Source organism: Malus sylvestris, chromosome 1 (genome assembly GCF_916048215.2).
Source record: "Malus sylvestris chromosome 1, drMalSylv7.2, whole genome shotgun sequence".
In the NCBI taxonomy this organism is placed as follows: Eukaryota; Viridiplantae; Streptophyta; class Magnoliopsida; order Rosales; family Rosaceae; genus Malus; species Malus sylvestris.
Genome location: NC_062260.1, coordinates 8,710,010 through 8,733,916, shown reverse-complemented (window position 1 = coordinate 8,733,916; position 23,907 = coordinate 8,710,010). Strand labels below are relative to the sequence as shown.

The 23,907-nt window shown below is 37.7% G+C and overlaps 1 pseudogene; it reads left to right on the top strand.

The window, feature by feature from the left end:
• Window positions 1–22,638, top strand: LOC126607588 (uncharacterized; annotated as a pseudogene).
• Window positions 22,639–23,907: the final 1,269 nt, after the last annotated feature.

Sequence of the window (23,907 nt, the reverse complement as noted above, 5' to 3'; positions counted from 1 at the left end):
ATGAAGGGTGAGAAGGCTGGGCTCAATGCTTCGCTTGTTCAGAGTCAGGCCAATTTCTACAAGCTGGGTTATGTAGAACATCTTTTTGGTAAGCCGTCTGACTTTGAGTTTGCTGGGAAAGACTTGGAGACCTTATCTATTTCTCTGGAATACTTGCTTCCCTTTATGTTTGAAGCTTTCATTGGTGAAGTAATCGGAGAAGTTAGTGCCCAGGCTAGGGCAGCCAAGGGTGAAGCACTAGATAATGTTGCTGTTGAAAGCGTGGCGGCTGCTAAAGGTGTGGCGACCGAGTAGTCATGGGATGTCCAAGCTGCTGAAGAGTAATCTTCTAGGTAGCCTTTAGGATTTTCTTTGTTTTCCTTGTTGCTTTTTTACTTTGCTTGAACTCCCTCGACTTTTTCTATTTGTTTATCAATTTTACTAGAAAATTTAATAAACTTGTCCTTCGTTTTTCTTCATCTTCGCTTCTTTTGTTTGCACCCAACCTTTGACCTTTATACCAGCGGCAGGCATGCTAATTTTCTATAAGCGGATAGGCCCACATAGCCTATGTAGCCATAGGTGTTAATGTTGAACTTTTGCAAAGTTGTTAGCCACAGGGTTAGCAGCCGAATGCTTTACTTATAGAAGTAGACGAGTTCACATAACGACTAGGCTGTTAACCTTGGCTTTCTTCAATCATTTGAGTTGTGTGGCCTGCACAACAACATACTAAAGATTTTTGGGTTATGAAATTCGCTTACCTTTCGTATCATAAGTACGCGGTTGTATGAAATTTCGTAAGCAAAGGTTCAAGAGAACTCCTTGCTCTTTATGTAACCAATTCCGTGGGTTTTATAGCAAGTATCATAACACTGTAGAAATTAGTGTAGATCTAAACGATCATTCCACACTTGGCAGAGGTGAAGCTTATCGACTACGTAGCATGTCGGCAGTGAATAGAGCTTCGTATATGCACACTTACTGTTGAACCTTTTAGAAACTGTAGGCTACCTTAGTGCACTCAGTAAAAACTTTAGTGTTCCAAAAATCTTTCAGTTAGCTAACCCTTGAAAAAGACCATTATGGCTACTTCTAGGAATCTTGACGCAAACAATCGTGCACCTAGTTACACCAGGGCAGCCTGACTCATCCACGTCTGGATATTTGGAGTGTATAGTTTATCCTCCCGCATCAAAAAGCAAACCCATGTGGGTGTTGGGGAATGGGTTTACCCTATCACACTAGAAAGCATGGTTAGTCTCCAAGGGTGCGATCTTCTTTTGAAGTGTAGGAGTGACCAATTATTCTAAGCATACAGCCGAGCCAAGTTGTAAATTACTTCTGAAATCCTCATTGAAAAACGAGTGAAACAAACGAAAACTTAGTCTTAAGGTAGGAACTGCATAATAACTAGATAGTCCTCAGCTTGCAAGGTGGTGCTTGTCGAGCTGCTTGAGTCTTCAGGCTTTGATATAGCGGGAGGTCACGCATGGTACTTCCTCATATTGTAGGTGTTCCACTACTTTTCGATCTCTTTGTCGTTCATGGTGGCGAGGGTGTAACTACTCTTCTTGCCTACTCTACTGATTTTGTACGAACCTTGCCAAATGAAATCTATCTTTTTGGAGTCTTCTCTATGGGCAGTGATGAAAGCTTTTCTTAGGACTAAATCTCCAGGCTGGAACTGCCAATCTTGGCCTTTTTGTTGTAGCTAGAGAGGAGATGCTGCTGGTAGGCTGCGATGCGGGAGATGACCTTTTTGCATTTTCCCTCTAAGTTTGTGGCCATCTTCTTTCTGTTATGCTTGATGCTTGGTAGTAGAGTACTGATACTTGGCATGATAACATTAGGAAGAATGATTGCTTTTGAACGAAATGCAAAAGAGAAAAGAGTCTCGCCGGTTGCTCGTCGTTTGGTTGTACGATACACCAATAGACATCCGAGAAGTTCGTCTGGCCATTTTTCCTTCTTGTCAGAGAGGGATTTCTTGAGGTAGTCAAGAATCATCTTGTTGGATTCTTCGGTTTTCCAATTGCCTTAAGGATACCTCAACGTGGACATATGCTGCTTCATGCCATATTTCTACGAATTGCCAGCCGTTGTCTGTGAAGATGGATTGAGGGATGCCAAATTGGTAAATGATGTTCCTCTATATGAAGCACTCTGTGTCCATTTGAGTTGTGGTTATTATGGGCTCTACTTCCAACCATTTGGTGAAATAGTCAGTTGCCATGATCATTACGCATTTGCCCCCAGTAGTGGGCGACATTGGCCCTACCAGGTTGATTGCCCACTATATGAACGACCAAAGACTAATCTGCGGGTGTAGTTCGCTCACAAGTAATGCTGGTACGGGCTTGTAGTGTTGGCAGTGGTTACACCTTTGTACTAACTCCTTAACATCTTGATGCACAGTAGGCCAGTAGTAGTTTGCGTTAAAAGCCTTTTATGATAAGGATTGGCCTCCATAATGATTTCCACAAATGCCTTCATGGATTGAACTTAAAACTTTTAGGTTGTCGGGAAGCGCTAGGCAGCAGAGATATGGGTAAGATCTTCGGACAAGAATGTCATTCCACATGTAGTAGCGTATTACCTTTGTTTGGAGCTTTCTAGACTCCAATCTTTCAATGGGGAGTATGCCGGAATCTTGCCAATTTGGAGTTGTACTAACCTGTGACACCTCAGCTGCTGGCTCTGCCATTATGCTTGGTTTGTCCAGATACTCGACTGGAATAGAGGATTTGAGTTGGTGATCGAGGACGAAGCCTAGATTGGCTAGCGTACCTTTTCTAGGTATTGCGCCATCTTTGGATGTTTTGTCGTGTACTCCCCAGTAGTCTGGCTGGTGATTAGCTGAGAATCAGAATAAATTGCAAGCTTTGTCACCGCCAAGTCTTTTACCGTTCAGAGGTTTGCTAGTAGGGCTTTGTACTCTGCTTTGTTGTTGAATGCTTTGAAGCCTAGAATGATTCCTTGTTGAAGCATCAAACCTTCTGGGGTGACAAAGATCGCGCCTACCCCTAAGCCCTTGTACTTGGATACATCGTTAACATGCAAATGCTTGAAATCTCTATTGGGTGAAGCAGGCATGGTTAGGGCGTGCTCGGCTGACTCTAGAGCATCGTTAGGCCGCTTTGTTGTGTCGCCTAGGTTAGGCGTGAATTCTACTATGAAGTCCGCCAAGGCTTGGGCTTTTACCGCCGTGTAGGGTCAGAAAACTAAGATGTATTGGCCAAATTCTAACACCCATTTCATTACTCATTGAGAAGCATTTGGAGCATGTGAGATTGATAATAAATGATACTGAGTCATGACGATGACTGTATAAGCTTGAAAATAGGTCTAAGATTTTGAGCTGCAACAACTAGAGCCAAATTACATGGTCTAAATGTTTCTCACATGAGGGCAGAGCTCAACGCTACTTCCGAGACTGCCAAGTAGATGTTGTGCTCGGTGTCTTCTTGGGGTTTCCATCTCATCTCGTCTGCTGGCGCATTGATTTGGACACCATTTTCTTGATCCATCTGCTGTAATTGTTATTTGGTAACTTCGTCGTCCCTTTGGACTTCGGTAGCCTCTACAAGGGTAAAGGTCTTTTTTTTCGACTCCTTCAGTACTTGCACAGTGTATCGTCGAGATATGGCTTGGTCAAACTTGATTTCTCTGATTCCTCATCAGGATGCGGAATCAGATTTTTTGATACTTGACGGAGGTTACGGTGTCCAACTTTATCAGCCAAGGTCGCCCTAGAATCCCATTATAGGGAGACGGGTCGCTTATTATCGTGAACATCTGCTTTGAGACAACTAGCATTGTTCTCACGTCAAGTGTAATGTTGTCGATGGCAGTCTAGGTGTGTCCGTTGAATCCAATGAGTATTTCCGATTATGGTATGATTGTTCTTTCCAGGCTCATCTTTTGAATTACTAAAAGCTGAAGTAGATTGACCGTACTTCCATTGTCAACCATCATTTTGTCGATCATAGTGTGGGCTAGTTAGACAGATACTACTAGTGCGTCATCGTATAGGAAGTCGACACCTTTGGCATTCTGCTTGGTGAAGCAAATAATGGGTCTATATTAGGTATTGGCTACCTGGACTTGAAAGACTAATTGAGCTTGCTGGATCTTCCTCTTTTTAGAGTTGTTAGTGGCCCCAACTGCTCGGATTCGGGGCAGATTCCATTGATTTGGATTGTCTTAGTTGGTGGCTATTCGTCGGCGTCTGCCTTTCTTCTAGGATACGTAGCTGGCTTGTCCAAGTATCTATCGACCTCGACATTTTTCACCAGCTTCTCTAGGTAGTTCCTCCAAGTGTAGCAGTAATCAGTTGTGTGACGTGACCTCGATAGAATGCACAGTACTTGGTATGGTCCAACTTGGAGGTATCTCCTTTTGATTGCTTCGGCAGCTTGAACCAAGGTTTGCACTTGATATCGCGGAGGATTTGGTGGATTAGGATCGAGAACTTCGAGTAGTTCTTGGGTGTCGGGCCTCCATTAGTAATTAAGGTTCTAAAAGTCGCTAGGCGCTAGTCAGGCTGCAGGCTGGGGCCTAGCGCCTAGGCGGCTAGGCGGGGCCTAGGCGGGCGCCTAGGTGGACTAGGCGGATTTAAGTAAATCTATCATATTTTGTGTAAATAAGTGTCTGCTTATACTTGAAATATATATAATTTCATCATAAACTACAAAATAGAATGCATATATATCATGAGGTATTGAAACATAATGAAAACATGTGAAATAAGGATATAATGTGTATTCATTTAAGTATACAACAAGTCTCTTACAATTTATTGGCAAAAAAACAAAATGCAAAATGAAAGTTATCTATTTTCTGTCTAAGTGAGTTGCAACCTAGGCGGGTCTAGGCGGGTGCCTAGGCGGTCTAGGCAGGTGCCTCAGCAGGTCTAGGCGCCCTTTCTTAATTTTCAAACGCCTAGGCATTAATTAGGGCGGCAGGCTAGGGCCTAGGCGGCGCTAGGCGGGGATTTTTAGAACAGTGTTAGTAATGGACCAGTCCTTGCGCTTGGCTTCCTGCTTGCTTTTGTTGTTATACTACTTCTCATCCTCTTTCTTTTGAGCTACTGCCAATTCTTTTCTAGGCTGCTTGAGTGCTTTGTTTGCTTATCGAGCCTCATCCCAAAGTGCATGCTTCTTTGCCAGAGCGAAAGAGTTTGCTAGAGTTAGATATTCTTTCATGATCAAATCAATTCTCCAAACAGCGGGTGGTCTGCTGGGAGTCATTTTTGAAAGGTTGCACCAATTATCGAGTCGTTGCATCCGACTATCTTTGCTTTCTCTTCTTTGAACCTTTTCACATAGTTGCTAAGCAACTCCTTTGGGTTCTTCTTAACATTGAACTAGTGGTCGAACTTCTTCTTGATTGAGCGATATGATGAATACTCCTTGGTGAAAACTAAATAAATCTCATCGAAACTTCGGATTGATTGTGATGGTAGGGTGTAGAACCAATCTTGCGCCTCACATTGTAAAGTGGTGGCGAATATTTTTCACATGAGAGTGTCGTTGTTCCGATAGAGGATCATTGCGCTTCGGTAGTTCATTAGGTGCCTCTTCAAGTCTTCATCTCCTTTGAAATATGTGAAATGTGGCAAGCTGAATTTGTGTGGAGGCTCTACCTACTCGATCTTGTCCGTGAAGGGTGACCTACTTATGTTGGTCATGTCCCAGTGTATTACCTCGTCAGTGATCTCGTTGCGTTCGAAATCATGCAATCGCTCGGTCAAAAACCTCTTTATTTCTTCCTAAATTTTCCTTTGTTGGGGTGGCGAAGCTCTCAGCTGCCCCCAGTCGTGACCTACTGATCTAGGCTGCTCTTCCATATGTTCGACTCATCTATGTCGCGGCAGCGGTGCATGAGTACGTTCTTAGCAGGCGAGGGAATTTCTCGCATGATGGCCGTTAAACTTAAACCTGATTGAGGGGCTGTTTCTCTCCATCCGTCATGCTACCTACTCCGATATGAGGTGGAGGATGCTTCTTGCGGGCCTAATCGTGAATGAACACTTTGCCTGGAAGGTTGCTCATGTCGATTATCGAAGTATGGCCCCAACCGTTAGTGTATGCTAGTCCATGGGCCTAACCGAGAGTGCACGCGCCTCAGACATGCGTTGCACCTTGGGCTTGCAAATATTGGGCTTGGCTTTGGAGCTTGTTGTGCTCGTGTTGGCCTTGGGCCCACAAATGTTGGGCTGCTCTAATTGATACAGTTGTCTGGGCCTTAGCTACCATTGTAGCATCGTGGGCCTACTAGATGTGGGTTGCTTCACACTCGGCTGGCTGCCTTGTGGCATGAGCCTGGGTCTGCTGTTGCATGGTGGCCTATTCACCATGGGTAGTGGACTCGCCAAAGGCTGCTACGGTGGTCGCTATTGTGGTGGTTGCCATAGTGGTGCCCCGTGTGGGTGGTGCCGCTCCACTAGGCGTCGTGTTAAGCCTTGTGGATCATTGCGGTGGAACTATGACTCGATCTCATTCATTTGGTCCAAATCCTTGAACGTAGGAAGTTCCGTTCATTGTGGTTTTCAAATTTCTAGTCATTATACTTTTCTTTTACGTTTATTCAAAGAACTTTATAAATTTTTTTAGGAATAAGAACGTACGAAAAATCTACAAATGAATGAGAAATGAGAAACTTTGAATGCGAAAGTCTTCTTTGAGCATGTGAATCAGGACTCTCAATGAAAGCACCAATTTGTGGATACAAATTTCCGCCGTCTTCTCCTTTGACAAAAATACACCTGCAAAATAATAACATTTAAGATTAAGGTTAAAAGCCTCACGCACCCACGATGAATTGGGGGGGGGGCTTGGGCTGAAGAATCTCTAATGTCAAAGTTAGAATTATGAAAATAATGTGTTTTGGAGTTTGTGGGTATCAAATGGCTTAGCTTTTTAGTGGGATAATAGGGTTATTTATAGGGGGTGGCTGACCCTATTTGCAATTTAACACGAAAATTAATCCTAAATTAAATAGGAAAATTGGGAGTTACCTTTTGAATAAGGATTTGATGAGGAGTGATGAGAGGGATTTGAATAAATACCAAGTTGATCACCTTTGACTCTTCCTTGATTGAGCAATTATTGTCTGTTGCATGCGCGTGGGAATTCTGGTATGCCTCGAAGGTAATTTTCTTTTTTTTTTACCCATAAAAGTCCACGTATCACTTCCATAATTTTCTTAATTATTTTTTACTCCACAAGTATAACTGGTTCCCACCTGATTAGTAACATAATTTAACAAATGTTTTAGTGTTACAAACACACAAACACATACAAAATTAATTTCTTGCTCCAGTCATGTCTTAGTTGCCAGAAAAATTCACGCGGTAGACTTGTGGTAGCAATCTGTCCAATATCATCATTCTAAAAAACTGTTTTCTGCTCCCGAAGTCCTAACTGCATGTATTGTATGGGGTAGTCTCCTCATATCATTGAGAATCCTTTCCGTCACTCTCTTGACTTAATGCTTTGGTCAACTTTTCTCTCTTTGACAGTCTGTTAAAATTAAGGCGGCTAATGGAAATTCTGTGATGAAGGGAAAAGGGAAACTTAGAGCAGATTCGTAGGTATAAGAGTCGTTGTCGGCTGCTGCCTGTCGAAATATTAAGTCGAGCCCATGGATCAAATGATCCAGACCTTTAAAATTTGATCCAACGGTAAAAAAATATTATAAATTTTAAAAATGTTTACCAACTTCTTTGTTTTTAACCGTTAGATCAAATTTCAAAAGTATAGATCACTTAATCCATAGGCTTTGAAGGAAGAGATCCGAAGAGGATCTCTTTCCAACGGCTAGCTAGCTTGACCTTAATGTACTAAAAGAGATGAATTAAACAATAAATTAATGGATAACATCGTGATCAAGTAGAGTGTTTTAGGTGAAATAGAGTTTAGTAATTAAGCTCTTCAAATGATTCCAAGAATTAAGATATAAAATGTATGTTTTTGCAGGGTCCATCTCTTACTTTGGCTGCTGTTTCCTAGTAATAACCAAAACAAACAACTGTTTCCTGGCAGAGAACTTGGAATTGCTATTATTATTTTTCTTTCGAAGAAAGAATTATATTCTGAGTTTTTTCATTTTTATATCTTTTTAACATCTAGGGCTGTTTGATATTCAGTTTGAAATTAGTTAATAAATATTGAAAATCATGAATGCATCTGAATTACTTTAACACTCATTAGTTTCAAAAACAAAAACTTAAATCCAAGAGGAATACAAAAAATACTCAATTGTAGCTCGGACATGGAAACCAATTTTACGAAGCTTCCATATGTATCAGTATTATATTTATGCTATTGTGTATCAATATATGTAATCAATAATGAAATGTCTTTATTTACTGTTAGATTCATGTTCATTATGTTGACTCAGTCTTTAACAATTAGAGGGTTGACTATGAAACGTTTTCTTTTCGGTTGTTTTCATTTTCTATTAAAGAGAAATTAAATGGAAGATAAGAGAATGCATGAAGAAGGATGGAGTGAGGTGGAAAGATAGTAGACTATAATATGGAATGGTACATTACCCATATTATTAGGGGTGGGTTCGGTACGGTTACTATACCGAACCCTCTATACCTATTACAGTATCAAACTTTCGGTTTGGCAAAATCCATTAATATTACCGTTCCAAACTTTCAATATATCGTAATTCGATATGCCAAATAGTTCAGTTGGCATAGTTTGGTAATGGTAATTTCCACTTTGTTAAACATATATATTTATAGCACATTAAACATAGTTATGGCATGGTAACTAACAACATCATCTTGTTTGAAGACATGTTTATGGCACTTGGCAATGGTGACCCCATTTATTTTTTACAAACAATATCCAGATCGCACCTACTTCTTTCATATTACAAGAAGGTTACAGAGATGGATGAGTGTGGAGTCGTTGGCATTTATTTTTTACAAACAATATCCAGATCGTACCTACTTCTTTCATATTACAAGAAGGTTACAGAGATGGATGAGTGTGGAGTCGTTGGCGGAATGGGAAAGTGTTCAAAGAGAGAGAACCTAAGTTACTGAAGGGTTTTTTTTTTTTTTTTTTTTCCCTGTCCTTAGTTCAGGTGGAGGGATTGAACCAAAAAAATATTATAGATAATATATATAAACATATATTATGTAATTATATGTTATATAATTTATAAATTCTTTATTATTATATTTCGGTACGGTATGGTAGTGCCATGGTAATGGTATTGAATACCAAAACCGTGGTAATGGTATTGGATACCAAAATTGTACCATAAAATTTCAGTTCGGTACAATACAATGCTATTACGGATTGGCACAACAGTTAACAATTCGGTTGGCATGAAAATTTGGTAATAAAATTCACCCCTACATATTATTTCTCTCCCATCCCTCCACCCCTTTTCATATCCCTCATTATAGTCATATATTTTCCCTCTTAATCTCAAAAAAAATAAATAAATAAAAACAAGGTTCTAAAACGCGCTAGGTTCTAGCCGGGCGGTGAGCAGGGGCCTAACGCCCAAGCATAGGCGGGCCTAGACAGGATCTAGACAGTTTTTTTAGTTTTAGTTAAATTTAATATATAACATATATATAAATGTCTGCTTATACTTAAAAAAATAGATAATTGTATTGCGATATATAAATAGCAAAACATAATGACATATACATTATATAATATTAAAACATATTGAAAACATGGGGAACAAGAATATAATAAGTGTTATCCAAGTATTCAATAAGTCTCTTACAATTTACTGAAAAATAAAATGCAAATGAAAGTAATTATTTGTTGTCTAAGTGAGAGCCGTAATTTAGGTAGGTGCCTAAATGAGGCTAGGCAGCTAGGCAGGTGCTTAGGCAAGTATAGGCACCCTTTCTTAATTTTCAAACGTCAAGGGATTAATTGGGGCATTGGCCAACCGTCTAGCATCTAGGCAGGGTTTGGCAAAGATTTTTAAATAGTGAAAAAAATAGAAACTAGAAATTGAAAAGAGGAAGGTTTAAGTCCAATACTTCTCCTCCAAATACTATAACACTAATGTGTGTCCATATACACATTATGTGTGTGTACACACATATATCTGTTGGGTGGTGCTATTCACATAACATTTTTTCCTTCTCACAAACCTTTTTTAATTTTCGGCCGTTGGATCGAAACAATTGAAAAAGATCAACGGACAAAAACTAATAAGGAGCTTTAGGAAGTAGAAAATGGTATGTGAATAGCAGTACCCTATCTCTTAACTAGCAGGATGGCACATGACACATAAAAAAAATAAAAATAAATGTAGATTTTAGGTCCAAATTGATCACAAGCAACTCTTTGTGTAAGTTCAAGTGGTAGACGGATGTGTGATGAGGTAGAATTAGAATCCATTCAATTAATGAGAAATGGAAATTTTCTTTTCTTTTTGAGTACTCTTCATTTATTAAAATATTATTTCACTCATATGTTTTCATGTGTTTATTAATGTCACATCCCGGGCTCGACTCTACCGTAGCACGATATTGTTCGCTTTGGACCCCTGCCATGCCCTCACGATTTTGTTTCTGAGAACTAACACGAGAACTCCACAATAGGTCACCCATCATGGGATTGATCTTGCGCGAACTCGCTTAACTTCGGAGTTTTGATGGAATCCGAAGTCAGTGAGCCCCCAAAAGGCCTTGTGCCAGGTAGAGATGAGAATATACATATAAGGCTTAGAGGATCCACTCCCCTAAGCGATGTGGGATGTTACAATTAACGTATAAGGAATAAAAAAAGTGTTGGCACTTAAAATTCATAATCAAATACCTAAAATCATATGAAATTGTTATTGACATTCGAAAAATTTAATTGTGCACTCCTCAAAAGTGTATTTTTCTTTCTAAACATAGAAAGTTTAAAGTGCAAAATGAGAATTTTGAAGTGCCAGCAACAATATCCAAATCATAATTCACATTAACATTCCCTTTCTTATTTTTTGTATTTGTATAACAACAAGAACAAAAATAGTCAAAAAGTGCATAATTTATCCCTTTATATAGGGTAGATAATCAATTTAGTCACGTTGGTAACGTACGTAGTGGCCTCACACCAGTTTTGAAATATACTTACTCCTTTATGTTCCAAATTTAATTTACAGTGTTCATTCTTTTTCTTACTTTTAATTTTTTTTTCTTTTTTTGTTATAAATAACAATTAGAAAAAAGTGAGGAATCCTATATTTTCATATCTAGTATGAAAAACTATTTGCACGACAGATGTTTGGACGACAAAGCTAAATTCATTACGCAAGTGCATTTTGGGCAATGAAACAATAGCTTCGTTGCGCAAGAATTGTGCTACTTTGCACGACACACATCTTTGCCGTGCAATACAGTTTGCACGACGAAAATGATACTCGTCGCGCAAAGTCAGTAAGAAAACCGCAGGTAATTTTTTTTTGGCGCGAAAAAATTGTGCGACGAAGTTTTTCTCGCAAAAACCTTGAGCGACACAAGCTTCGTAGCAGACAGTCCATTCAGCTTTTTAGTCAGAGCATTCAGTGCATGTGAATTAGAGCAATCAATACCGTATTTAGTGTAGATGTTTGTGCGACAAAGGCTTCATCACACAAAGTTTCTAACCTTCCTATAAATATGCACTTCTGCTCTCCTTATTCTTCACAATTCGTTTTGGAAACGCAAAGAAGCCATAATTCCTTTCACCAAATTATTATTGCATTTTTTGTTTGTTTTTTCATACGTGATGGCAGACTCTGGTAGTCCTTCGTCAAGGACAATTCAAGATGAAGGTTCTGAGAAATGTAATATGTACTTAATTTTGTTGGTTGTGTAAATTAATTAAATATTTAAGTAGACGAATATAAGTTTTTATTTTGTTGGTGGATAAGAAAAAGAAGAGAGTTGCGACATGTGTTCGATAGACTTCTTGTGCTAAGAGTCACTACCAAATCACTTACGCAAAATTAGTAGGATATGAGAAGTCGGATATGGTGAACAAGTTTAGGTGGGACATTGGGGTATGGTATGTGACAGATGCGGAGTGCATTGGGAGTATTGGAAAGACGTCCCCGAGGAGATAAAGACGGTCATGATCGATGCATTAGCAGTACGTGTAAATTATTAATTAGTTAAATAATAATTTAGTTCTTTAGATAAAATATAATAGTAATATGTGTAATTTATTTATTTTTGCATATCAGCCTGATTAGAACATTGACAAAAGTGATGCAAATTTGATGAAGTGCATCGACGTTGTGTTCAAGTATCATTTTTGGGAGTTGAAGTTTGATGTTCAATGTGACACAGGGCGACACGAAGTGGCTGGACGAGCAAATGATTAGAATAGTTTTTCTTTTTTATTAATCTATTTATGGTTTTTTAAATAATGACAATGAATTATTAATAAATTGGAAGAATAAATTTTAATGGACTGTATTTATTTTGTTACATCTCGAGAACATATTTCTAAAATACTGTAATATTGACATTAGTATTTTGAGAAACTGTTTTCGAGATGGAATAAAATAAATATTGTCAATTGTCACGCAAAGGTTTAAGCGACAAAATGTTTGTCGCTACAACGTTTGTCGCTAAAACCTTTGCAGGGCTAGACTTCGTCGCACAAAACACTGTAAAAATGTCAGTTACCTTTTAAGTTGTCATATTTACTGCGAATGTATTGCGCGACGAAAGTTTGGTCATGCAAAACTTTGTGGGATGAAATTTTGTCACACAAAGCCATGGTCAGTGGTGTTGAAGTCGTGTCATGTATTGCATATTTATTTCTCACTTTGCTCAATGAACCTTTCGTAGCGCAAAGGTTGTAGTCTTGAAGGCACAACCAGCAATTTGTCACGTAAAGTGTTACTATTCTATATAAGCACAAATTGTGTTGCAATTTTATTCACATTATTTTGTAACTTGATGGTAGATAATAAGGATAGTACGTAGGAGAGCGGTGGAAAGAAACTGGCAGGAGAGCATGCCCCCCGGGCCCCATGATATGATGTAATATGTGGAGTTTGCGCATGACATTAGTGTAGCAATGAGGAACAATTGTCCTACTGCTGAGTGACGTTCTTGGAAATATATGCCCAAGGATGTGAAAAAGGTAGTGATGGATCAATTATTAGTAAGTGTGACAAAGGTTGAAAATAATTAATTTTGTGAAATTGTTTGTTATATGTTGTAATTAATTATTTACATATATGTGTAATAGTGTAACTATACTCTTGATTATACGAACAAAGAGTTGATGAAGTTGATGGATGAGGCGTTGAAGAGGGGTTACAAGCAGTGGCATTATGATGTGGAGCGGAATGCAGGACCAGCGGAGCAGTAGTTTTAAATTTATGTTTTTGAGGACAATATTTAATTTTAAGGTTTTCTTATAGGTTATGTATTTGGACTTAATTACGCTTTAATTCATGTTTTTTTGTTTACATAATTGAATGGATTAATTTAATTTATTTAAGTTTTCAATTATTTTGAGAATAAATATTATAATTGAATATTTGTTTGTAATTATGAAGTTTACTAAATATAGATATGAAAGATCTATGTTTACGTAAACTTCATAATTACAATCAATTATGTTTTGCGCGATGAATGGTTTGTCGCGCAAAGGGCATAAAAAATGTAGTTAAGTTTATCGCCATATTTCGAATCTATATGTTTTGAGCGACAAACAATTCGTCGCATAAGGTGGTTTAATGCGACAAAGGCTTCATCGTGCAATGTTCGTTCAGCTTTTTGGTCAGAGCATTCAGTGCATGCAAATCAGCGAAATGATGAAGTTTTTTCACGAAAACCATGCGCAACACAGGCTTCATCGTACAAAGTCCTGAGTCAGAGTATTCAATGCATGTGAATCAGAGGAAGCAATACTGTATTTAGTGCAAATGTTTGTACGACAAAGGCTTCGTCGCTCAAAGTCCCTAACCCTCCTATAAATATGCTCTTCTGCTCTCCTTATTCTTCACAATTCGTTTTGGAAACACTTTACTATTTGCAAATTATAATCAATTTGTTCTTTGATTGTTGGTACAATGGCCGACTGTGGTGTGTGTTTGTCAAAGACAATGGATGGGGAAGGTTTCGGAAAAGGTTTGCATTGTAAATTTTGCATTTTGTATAAAGTTTTTATTTAGCTTCAATATTATAAATATATATTTTGTTGATAGACAAGAAGAAAAGAGTTGTGTACGGGTTCGACACACTTATGGTAGGAGCCATTACCGAATCACTGCTAACGAATTAATAGGGGTTGTGAAGTCAGATATTGGTGCTAGCTTTTAGTCCGATGTTGGAGTATTGGTGCGTGACAAATGTGGTGTGGATTGGGAGTCTTGTTGAGCCATCCCTAAGGAGCTGAAGATGCACTTGATCGTTAAGTTAGCTCTATGTGTTAAGTTATTAGTTAAATAATCATTATGTTTGTTAAATTTAATATAATAGTGAGATTTTAATTTATTAATTTTTTCATGATAGCCTAATTGGACATTGACAAAAGTAACCCAAATCTGATGAAGGCTATCAACATCTTCAAATCTCGTTTCCAGAGTGGAAGTTTGATAATCAACGTGTAGCAGAACTACTGCGAGAACCAGAACTACCAATGGAGGAGTATAATAGGGTTCTTTTATTTATAATTTTATTGCTTATTTAATAATAAGATCTGAATTAGAAGTTTTTTTTTATTATGAACTGTTTGATTAAATATGTACTTAATGTTTCTTTTGAATATAATTAATACATTTTAATAAATATTTATATTAATTAATTATGCATGAATGGTTTAATGAAATAAGTTCTTGATTTATTAAGTATTTATGTGGTTTGAAAAAAATTGAAGACTAAATGGAAAAATTCAATTTTTTTTTTCAAAAAACGAATATTTAAAAATAAAAAGTAATGTGCGACAAAATGTGGTTCGTCTTGCAAAGTTTTCTAAAAACGCGACAAAGCGTAGTTGGATGGCACCAAAAGTGGAAGCACCATGTTTTGCACGATGGTTCTTTAGTCGTGCAAATTCTTTTCACTTTATTGAATTTAACCAAAATGCAGGAAGGCATAAGCTGCAAAACAATTGTAGCAGGTGCCTTCCTCCTGGAATTTCTAGCAGTTGTAGTTATGTTGTCGTTAATCTCGGAGGTATATTTTCTTAAGTAACTTATTTAATTTCCATTCATTTAAGTTGTTTTGTATGTAGTTTATAATTGTTGTGAGTTTATTTATTTGTATGCAAACATTTTAGTATGGATGTACAAAAAATGGTTTGCAATGTTCATATGTGCTTAGTTTCTCGTTTGAGAATTAGTTGGATTTCATGAATGGATGCAAAAGCATGATTGCAGTCCAATTAATTCTTGAATTGTCCCAAAATTTTGGACAGTTTGAGAATGCACAATTAGATGTTGTATTATGCGATTCATGCATTAGAGTTTGAACGCAAGAAATTTGGTTGCATCTCTTTGCGTTTTTCAGGTGCATCATAGTTTTTTGTATCTACGTTGTGCAATTGAAGAACTGCAGGGAGATGCTGCCGAAATTTTACCACGATCAAACTCTAATGTGTTGGAACCGTAAATTATAGCACGTAATTGTGCATTCTCGAATGAGATAAGACCTATACCAAACGCATAAGGTGGCATGCCATAATTGAAGTTGTTGTAACCTTAGTAAATTTTTTATGTTTGCAGATGATATGGACAAATAGTGGATACATAATCCTAATAGATGTGCTGATGATTATTTGGATGGAATAAATCAGTTATTGATTTTGTAATTACAAACAACCGGGGTTTAACTCAAATTCGGTGTCCTTATAGAAAGTGTAACAACTCAATTATTAAATATTTTGAAATTGTTGGATACCATTTAGTCAGAAATGGGATGATGGAGACATATACTACGTGAAATCATCATGGAGAACAAATACAATATGCTTCATCCTTACACATTACCCGAGCAATAGGGACAATTGAATCTGTTATGGACTCAAATGAACAAATTATGGACATTATAAATGATGGTTTTCCAAACGCTAGTTCGAATATGAATGAGGAAGTAGAAGATGACGTCCTTCCCATCATGGACAGTGAAGCATTTGAAAAATATGAAAAACTATTAAAAAGTGCCAAGCAAGAATTATACCCCGGTTGCAAATGATTTTCGATGCTCATCGCCATTGTTGAGTTGATGCATGACAAAATAAAGTTTCGTATGTTGAACCAGTGTTTTAATTACTTTTGGGGGGTTTTCGAGAGGATGCTTCCAAAAGACAACGGCCTGCCTAAAGATCATAAAAGTGCAAGGAAGGTGTTAAGTGGTATTGGATTAGGATATGAAAAAATTCAAGGGTGTAAAAATAATTACATTTTGTTCTACAAAGAGAATAAAGCATTGGATAAATGTCCTGTATGTAATGAGTCGTGGTTTAAAATGACCTTTTAGAATAGAAAACAAAGATTCCACAAAAAGTTATGCGTTATCTCCCATTAAAGCCCAGGTTGCAGCGATTGTATATGTCGACACACACTACAAACGACATGAGGTGGCATAAGGATAGATGAATGGATGACAATGTTATAAGACATTTTGCAGATGGAGAGGCATGGAAAGAGTTTGATCGGTTGTACCCTAATTTTGCACGTAAGCCCCATAACGTTAGATTGGGACTTGCAACAGACGGGTTTAATCCATTTGGAGTTCTAAACCAAAACCACAGCACTTGGCCAATTGTCGCAATTCCGTATAATTTGCCACCTTGGAAGTGCATGAAAAAAGAATATATGATGATGACATTGTTGATAACTCAAGATCCAAGCACACCTATTGATGTTTATTTACAACTGTTGTTTGATGAACTAGAAGAATTATGGGAAAATGTGTTCCCACATACGATAAATCTACCAAGAAGATGGTCACTTTGCGAGCAGCAATGATGTGGACTATAAACGATTTTCCTACGTACGCTATGATGTCTAGGTGGAGCACTAAGGTTTACTACGCTTGCCCAGTTTACAAATAGAACATAACATTTGGCTAGCACAGGGGAAAAGTTTATTGCCTAAGGCATCATAGATGGTTACCATAGGACCACGAGTGGCGTCAGAACAAGGCATCCTTCTTTAATGGCATAGAGATTCGGCGGAGACCCAAAGAATGTCCAAAGATGAAATTTTGGCTTATGTGAATCATTTGGATTTTGCTCCGTTGGGCAAATCCATAAATAGGACAAGACCAGACATATATCTGAACTGGACACACAACATGAGGTTGTTCAAGCTCCGGTACTGGTCGAAATTAAAATTGTGACACAACATCGATGTAATGCATGTGGAGAAAAATGTGTTTGATACACTGGTCAAAACTATACTAGACATCAAGGGAAAAACAAAAGACATAATAAAAGCTCAGATCAATTTGAAAAAAATAAGCATTAGGCCAGGTTTATGGATGACGAGGGACGAAGACATAGCCAAAAAGAAGCTTGCATCGTTTTCTGTGAAACCAGATAAGAGGAAAGAGTTTTTGCAATTTCTATCTTCTGTACAATTTCCAGATGGGTACGCTTCAAACATCGACCCGTTGTGCAAACATGGATGGAGGCAAATTTTCAAGCCTCAAGAGTCATAATTGTCATGTGATACTTCAACGCCATCTCCTAGTAGGAATTTGACACCTCTTGCTCAAAGATCTGGTAAAGCCAATTATGTTGTTGGCAAGATATTTTCCTCAATTAACTACAAGATCTTTGCGCAAGTCCGATGTTATACAGTTGCGTGATGATATTATTGAATTGCTATGCAAGTTTGAACAAATATTTCCTCCAGCTTTCTTCACAAGCATGATCCACATCATGATTCACTTGTTGGATGCGGCACTTCGAACCGAACCCATCAACTATTGATGGATGTATCTGATAGAAAGTTATTTAATCGCCATAAATACTTTAGGTCGTGGTGTATGTACGATTTGACTAATTTTACACGTTATTTTGTTTATTGATGCAGACTGCTAAGTGAATTAAAAAAGAGTGTACGAAACAGGGCAAAGCCTAAATGATCAATTGTGGAGGCATGGGTCGCATTTGAGTCACTTACATTTTGTGCAATGTACCTACTAGACGTTGAGATTACGTTCAATCGACAACAACACAATAATGACGGTGATGTGAGAAGTGAAAACTTTCTATCTTTGCCCAGAAGGGAGTTGTTTAACAAAATTGACATAGAGGTAGTGTAACATCCCACATTGCCCAGGGGAGTGGATCTTGTAAGCCTTATATGTATATTCTCATCTCTACCTAGAACGAGGCCTTTTGGGAACTCACTAGCTTCGGGTTCCATCGGAACTCCGAAGTTAAACGAGTTCGTGCGAGAGCAATCCCATGATGGGTGACACACTGGGAAGTTCTCGTGTGAGTTCTCAGAAACAAAACCGTGAGGGCGTGATCAGGGCCCAAAGCGGACAATATCATGCTACAGTGGATGCGAGCCCGGGTCGGGATATGACAAGTAGCACATTGGTTTGTACTTAATAATTGTGACGAGACAATTACCTACCTAGATGAGCATGAAGAGTTCATGAAGCAGGAACATCCTTCACATTTATATGCCAAGAAGCACCGTGAATTGTTTCCTCGTTGGTTTCGTGACAATGTAAGTTGTTCGTGTTTTGGGTTATTTGCATAATTGTAAATGGTAAACTAACATGTCAACTTTTTGTCATTAATTTAGGTGAAGAAATTGAAAGACATGAATTCACCCGCTTACACTGAAGAATTGTAAAACTTGGCTATTGCCTAAGCGCAGAATTATACTCCGATTGTCATGTCAAATTTTGGGCAGTTGATCGCAATGACAAGCTGTGTACGCAAATCAGTGGGGTACATGTCCTGGGTGCGGGCGACGTTGTAGACATTGATTTATATGGAAAACTTACAAGTGATGATATTTATTCTAGTTCAAATAAGGATTGACGAAAACTTGTGATGTAAATGTAATGATATTTATTTTGAATACAAATAAAAGTTTCCTTTAAAATTTGTAAAAAATTAATTAAACAAAAAATATTTATTTAAGCAAAATATAACTTAAATTTACAAAGATTCGCGACAACGTTTTGGAAATGTTTGTGGAGCAAATATTTAAAAATTCATGTTTTTTATTTAAAAACTGGACTCGCGATAAAAATTAGAACACCCTCATCATGCAAACGTATAAAATTTTTTTTTTTTTGGCGAAAATTGGGCGCAATTTTTTTTTTTTGGGTGCGTTTTTATTTAGGTGAAGCTCAGACTCGGAAAAAGATCCTCATCGGATCCTTTTTCTAGGGATCTCGTGATCTCACTCGTTCATCGTACATCGTATGGTCAGAAATCATTTTAAAATTTAAAATTTAAAATGAAATATGAATAGTACCTAAAGAAAACTGACCGCACAATATACGATGAACGGGTGAGATCACGGGATCCCTAGGATTCTTAGGAAAAGGATCCGGTGAGGATCCTTTTCCCTCATACTCACTCTATCTCTCTCTCATTCTCTGCATGCAAAGCTCACCAATCTTTTTCTCTTGATTCTCTTCATCTCTCGCTCTCATCACTCAATATTTATGTCTCTCCCTCTCTCTCTCTTTCTGTTTCTTTGTCTCGCTGTCACTCTCTCCTCTGCACCTGACATCCGCTTCGCACTCTAATGCCACACCATCTCACTGCTGCCACAACATTACTAGGTAAGCACCCAATATCCCCTTAATTCACTCCCTTAAGTCAATTATTTATTATAGCAATTTTTCAATTTTTCTGTTGAATTGTTTTAATTAGAGCAATTAGGGATTTAGGGTTCAAATTTGGAATCTTGGGTTAGGGCTTTCAAATTGAGAATATTAGGTTAGGGTTTTCGAATTTGGATTACATAATTTTTCTTTGAATACTACTATCATAGATCACACTCATTAAGAAAACACAACATTACGTCTCGGGCTCAAGCCCTTCCCCCTCCCTCTCGTCTAGGTTAGAGTAGTGATGCTAAAATAAAATAAAAAAAGTTTTACCACAGTATATTTATTAAATGATTCCTTACATCCCATTTTTATGCAGTATTTTTTTATCATAGGTTTAATTTGGTTTCTTCTTTATTGGACATGCTCATCATGTTTCACAACTTGCCAATGCTGCAGTGGTCCCTTTAAGCTTTACCTTTATCTTGCTCTCTAAGGCACCAAAATATTTTATTCTTTTGTCATATTGCAGTGTGTGGAATCATGTTATTGCTCATACTCTTGAGAATATTTATTTTTTCACTATTTGAATTTAGAGTCTTAGCTTTATTATTCTCTGTCTCAGTCATTCAAGTAATATATGTTTTGTTCTGTTTGATTTACATAATTTGAGGATTTATAGAATTGGATATTTGGTATACTAAAAAGTGGACTAGCATTCAGCAACTTTGGAATATAATGATGTAGACTCTATGCATGGATGTGTTTTCTTGATAATCAGGACGTGGTGAAGGGAAACTTTTATCTGTTTGCCATATTATGAATTTGTAATTTGAGTTTCGTAATGTTGTGTTTGGTAATCAATAATTGGATTTGGATTTGTATTGATTTTATGCCATAGTTTTCCACCTCTACAGTAGTATGAACAATTTTCTTCTATATGTAATCCTGCAATGTAAATCTTGTTATAACTATTATATGTTATTTCTCATTCCCATTCCCTACCAATATATGGCTATAAACCATGCCCCCAACAGTCTGGATTATGCGCTGAAACCATGCTGCCTATAGCTAATACCTATATTTTTGCTATTTTGCTATTTGTTTCCCTACACCAACCATATATGTTATTGTCTCGAATGCTTTGCCCTAGCTGTATATTCAAATAAGTTCACTAGATTTGGTGTTTTAGTTTGGTTTTGGATCTTTTTCCCATAAATAGATAAATTTAATTTATCTCTCTCTGTGTGTGCGTGTGTATATATATATATCAAGGAAAATGTTATATATTTGACTATTCTTTGTCTATTACTGATCTATTGGCGAATCAGCTACTTAGGATTCATTGCTTATGTTTTTTATAAACATTTGATAGCTTTTATATGCAAAACGTATACAAAAACATGTTGGCGTTGGTGGATTATATATATTATGTGCCATGTAATATACTCTAATAAATTGACTAAAACTAGTGTAATATACTCTAATAAATTGACTAAAACTAGTGGAATGTCCCTACTAAAACTAGTAGGGACAATCAGACACTTTCTCCAGCAGGTAGTGCTGCTGCCACCTTCCCACCTAATTTGGGCATGACAGGTGTGTCTCTAGTCACGCCTGTCAGTCAAATAGTGTCTCCGGCTTCTGCGTCATTGACTTCTTCGATGACGCATCATGTACTAAGTGCCCAGTGAACTCATCGATATCCCCAGAGTCCTGAGGAGGCTAAGTAGTCTGGTGAGACTTCCTCTGTCCATGGAAAGGGATCTCAGATAGGTAATGCATCTTTCTCATAGTATTTTCAATTTAACAATTTGAAATTTAGATTATAACTGTTTTAAAGTCCCCAATTGGTATAAAGTGTTTGAATTGTTGGGTGGATGTGTTGTTTTTGTTGTTATATTGTCTGTAGGTTTTAGGAAATGTTATAGTTTTAAGGGAGGTTCTGCCGAATTTTTGGTATAAAATAAATTTGTCTTATGTTTACTTTGTTTATTTTGTAGTTCAAAAAAAAAAACAAGAGTCCATGCAGACTTCTGAAGAAGTCACAAACACTCGCACCATGACCGAGAAGATTACTATTACATGGGATCCTTGACATCGTGCGGCTGCAACAAAGAAGCAGCACAGTGCATTGACCAGCGACATTAGCTCGGTTATCAGGAATCATTGCCCCTTCCTATGGGAGTCATGGAAAGTTGTCCCACCTAAAGTCAAGAAAGTCGTTCTTCATGAATTATTGGTATTTCAACCTCAAATACTAAATTTTTATTAAAGTATACAAATATTATTAATTTTGACTACTATTCATTTGTTTAGTTTTGCAGCATCACTATGAGCTCACAAACCTCGATGCCAATCAAAACTAGTACATCAACGACTTTTGCGTTGGTAGGTTCACTCAGTGGAAGAGCGACCTCCACAAGCATTATGAGAATTATGATGGTCTGAAGGTCGCTCTAACAGTTGGGTGCCCTAAAGAGTTGGTGGACCGCCAAGATGAATGGGAGTGGCTTTGCGACCATTTTCAAGACAAGAAATACCTCGTAAGTATAATATATATTTCAATAATATATTAATCAAATTTTTATATTTTTAAATAATATTTTAATTTTTTCATTAGTTTGTTATAAATATCTAAACTAATACATTTTTTTAATTCAACAGAAAAAAGTAAAGGTAAACTCAATCAATCGGTCGAAGAAAAAACTTCTTCACCATTCCAGCTCACGACGCTTCTCTTATAGGTTGGAGGAGTGACGTAAGGTAACCGTATATTTATTTTAAGTTTTTATTTTTTTCACTCTTTATTACACAATTGGTAATCTATGTATTAATATTTTTTTTTTATTCAGGGGGGTCAAAGTTTCCTGAGATTGACATGTTCAAAGAGGTATACGTTCGACCCAGGGATGAGCTGACGAAGCAGCTTCATGTAAGTTATTTCAAATTTTTAATATTCAATTAGTATTAATATTAATTACATGTGTATTAAAATTAATTTGTTTGTTTTCATTTTTCTAGTCCACCATGGTGGAAAAGGGCCAGACCGTTCTGGATGAGGTGGCTTCCCAGCTTCCTCCAGAGACCCCGATTGAGGAAATGTTTTCCCCTAAGGATGGGGGTTTTTAGATCATGACAGACACACTCGATCAGACCTTCGATCGTAGGCAGGGGAATATTCACCAGGGGCTTAGGAAAGCCCGCCTTCAGGATCAGTTTGCCTCATCCTCCAAGCAGATAACAGAAGAGGTTTAATTGCTAACATCTGAAGTGGAGATTGCCGCCCAACAGTCTCAGCTTGCAGCCCAAAGCACTTTGATGAACTAAATTCATCTCACCCATCAAATCTTTGGCATACTGTTCCCTGATGTTGAACCACCTCCAGCAACGAGCTCTTAGCCCCCCGCCGTAGCAACTACAACCTCCCAGCCCCCCAACGTAACAACAACACCACCAGCAAGCTATTGTGACGTGGACGACTACATATTGTAGTTTTGTTTTTAATCCTTTTCAAATTTTAAAATATTTCTTTTCGTTGTATGTACACTTTCAATAATTTTTTAATTCAATATTTTTCTTTACATTTTCTGTTTTTTATTTCATTAAATTAATTTATACATAAAAACAATATTATCAACATTTAAAACGAAATAATTTTAAAATCTTACTGCGACGACCTCTATGTCCGTCACGCAAGGGTCAGTGCGTCGAACCCCACACGCAATGAACACTCATTCGTCACTTTTTGTTTCGTGCAACGACAGCCAATTCCGTGTGTAACATTCATTCCGCCCAACAAAGAACTTTCCTCCGTCGTGCAATGTTTAATAGTGCACATTATTGTGCCACACTATGTGCTACCTTTGAAATAGTGGCAGCAATGGTAATATGGTTGTTGATGGTAGTGTGGTAATCATGGTTATGGTAAGATGGTGGTAGTAGAGGTGGCGTCCTTGACAACGATGATAGTATGGGTACGTGGTAATGGTGGTACAATTGGCAGCAAGGGCTGGTGGCGATGTTGGTTGTAGTAGAGATGGCAATGGCCAACAAGGCCGTTGTAGTATATGGTGGTGATTGATGTGACAAGGTAGTGGTAGTGAGGGGGTGGCGGTACTGGTAGCCAAGGTGGTTGATTGCTGGTGGTTATGGCCAACTATGGCAAGGTGTTGTCACGGTGGCAGTGG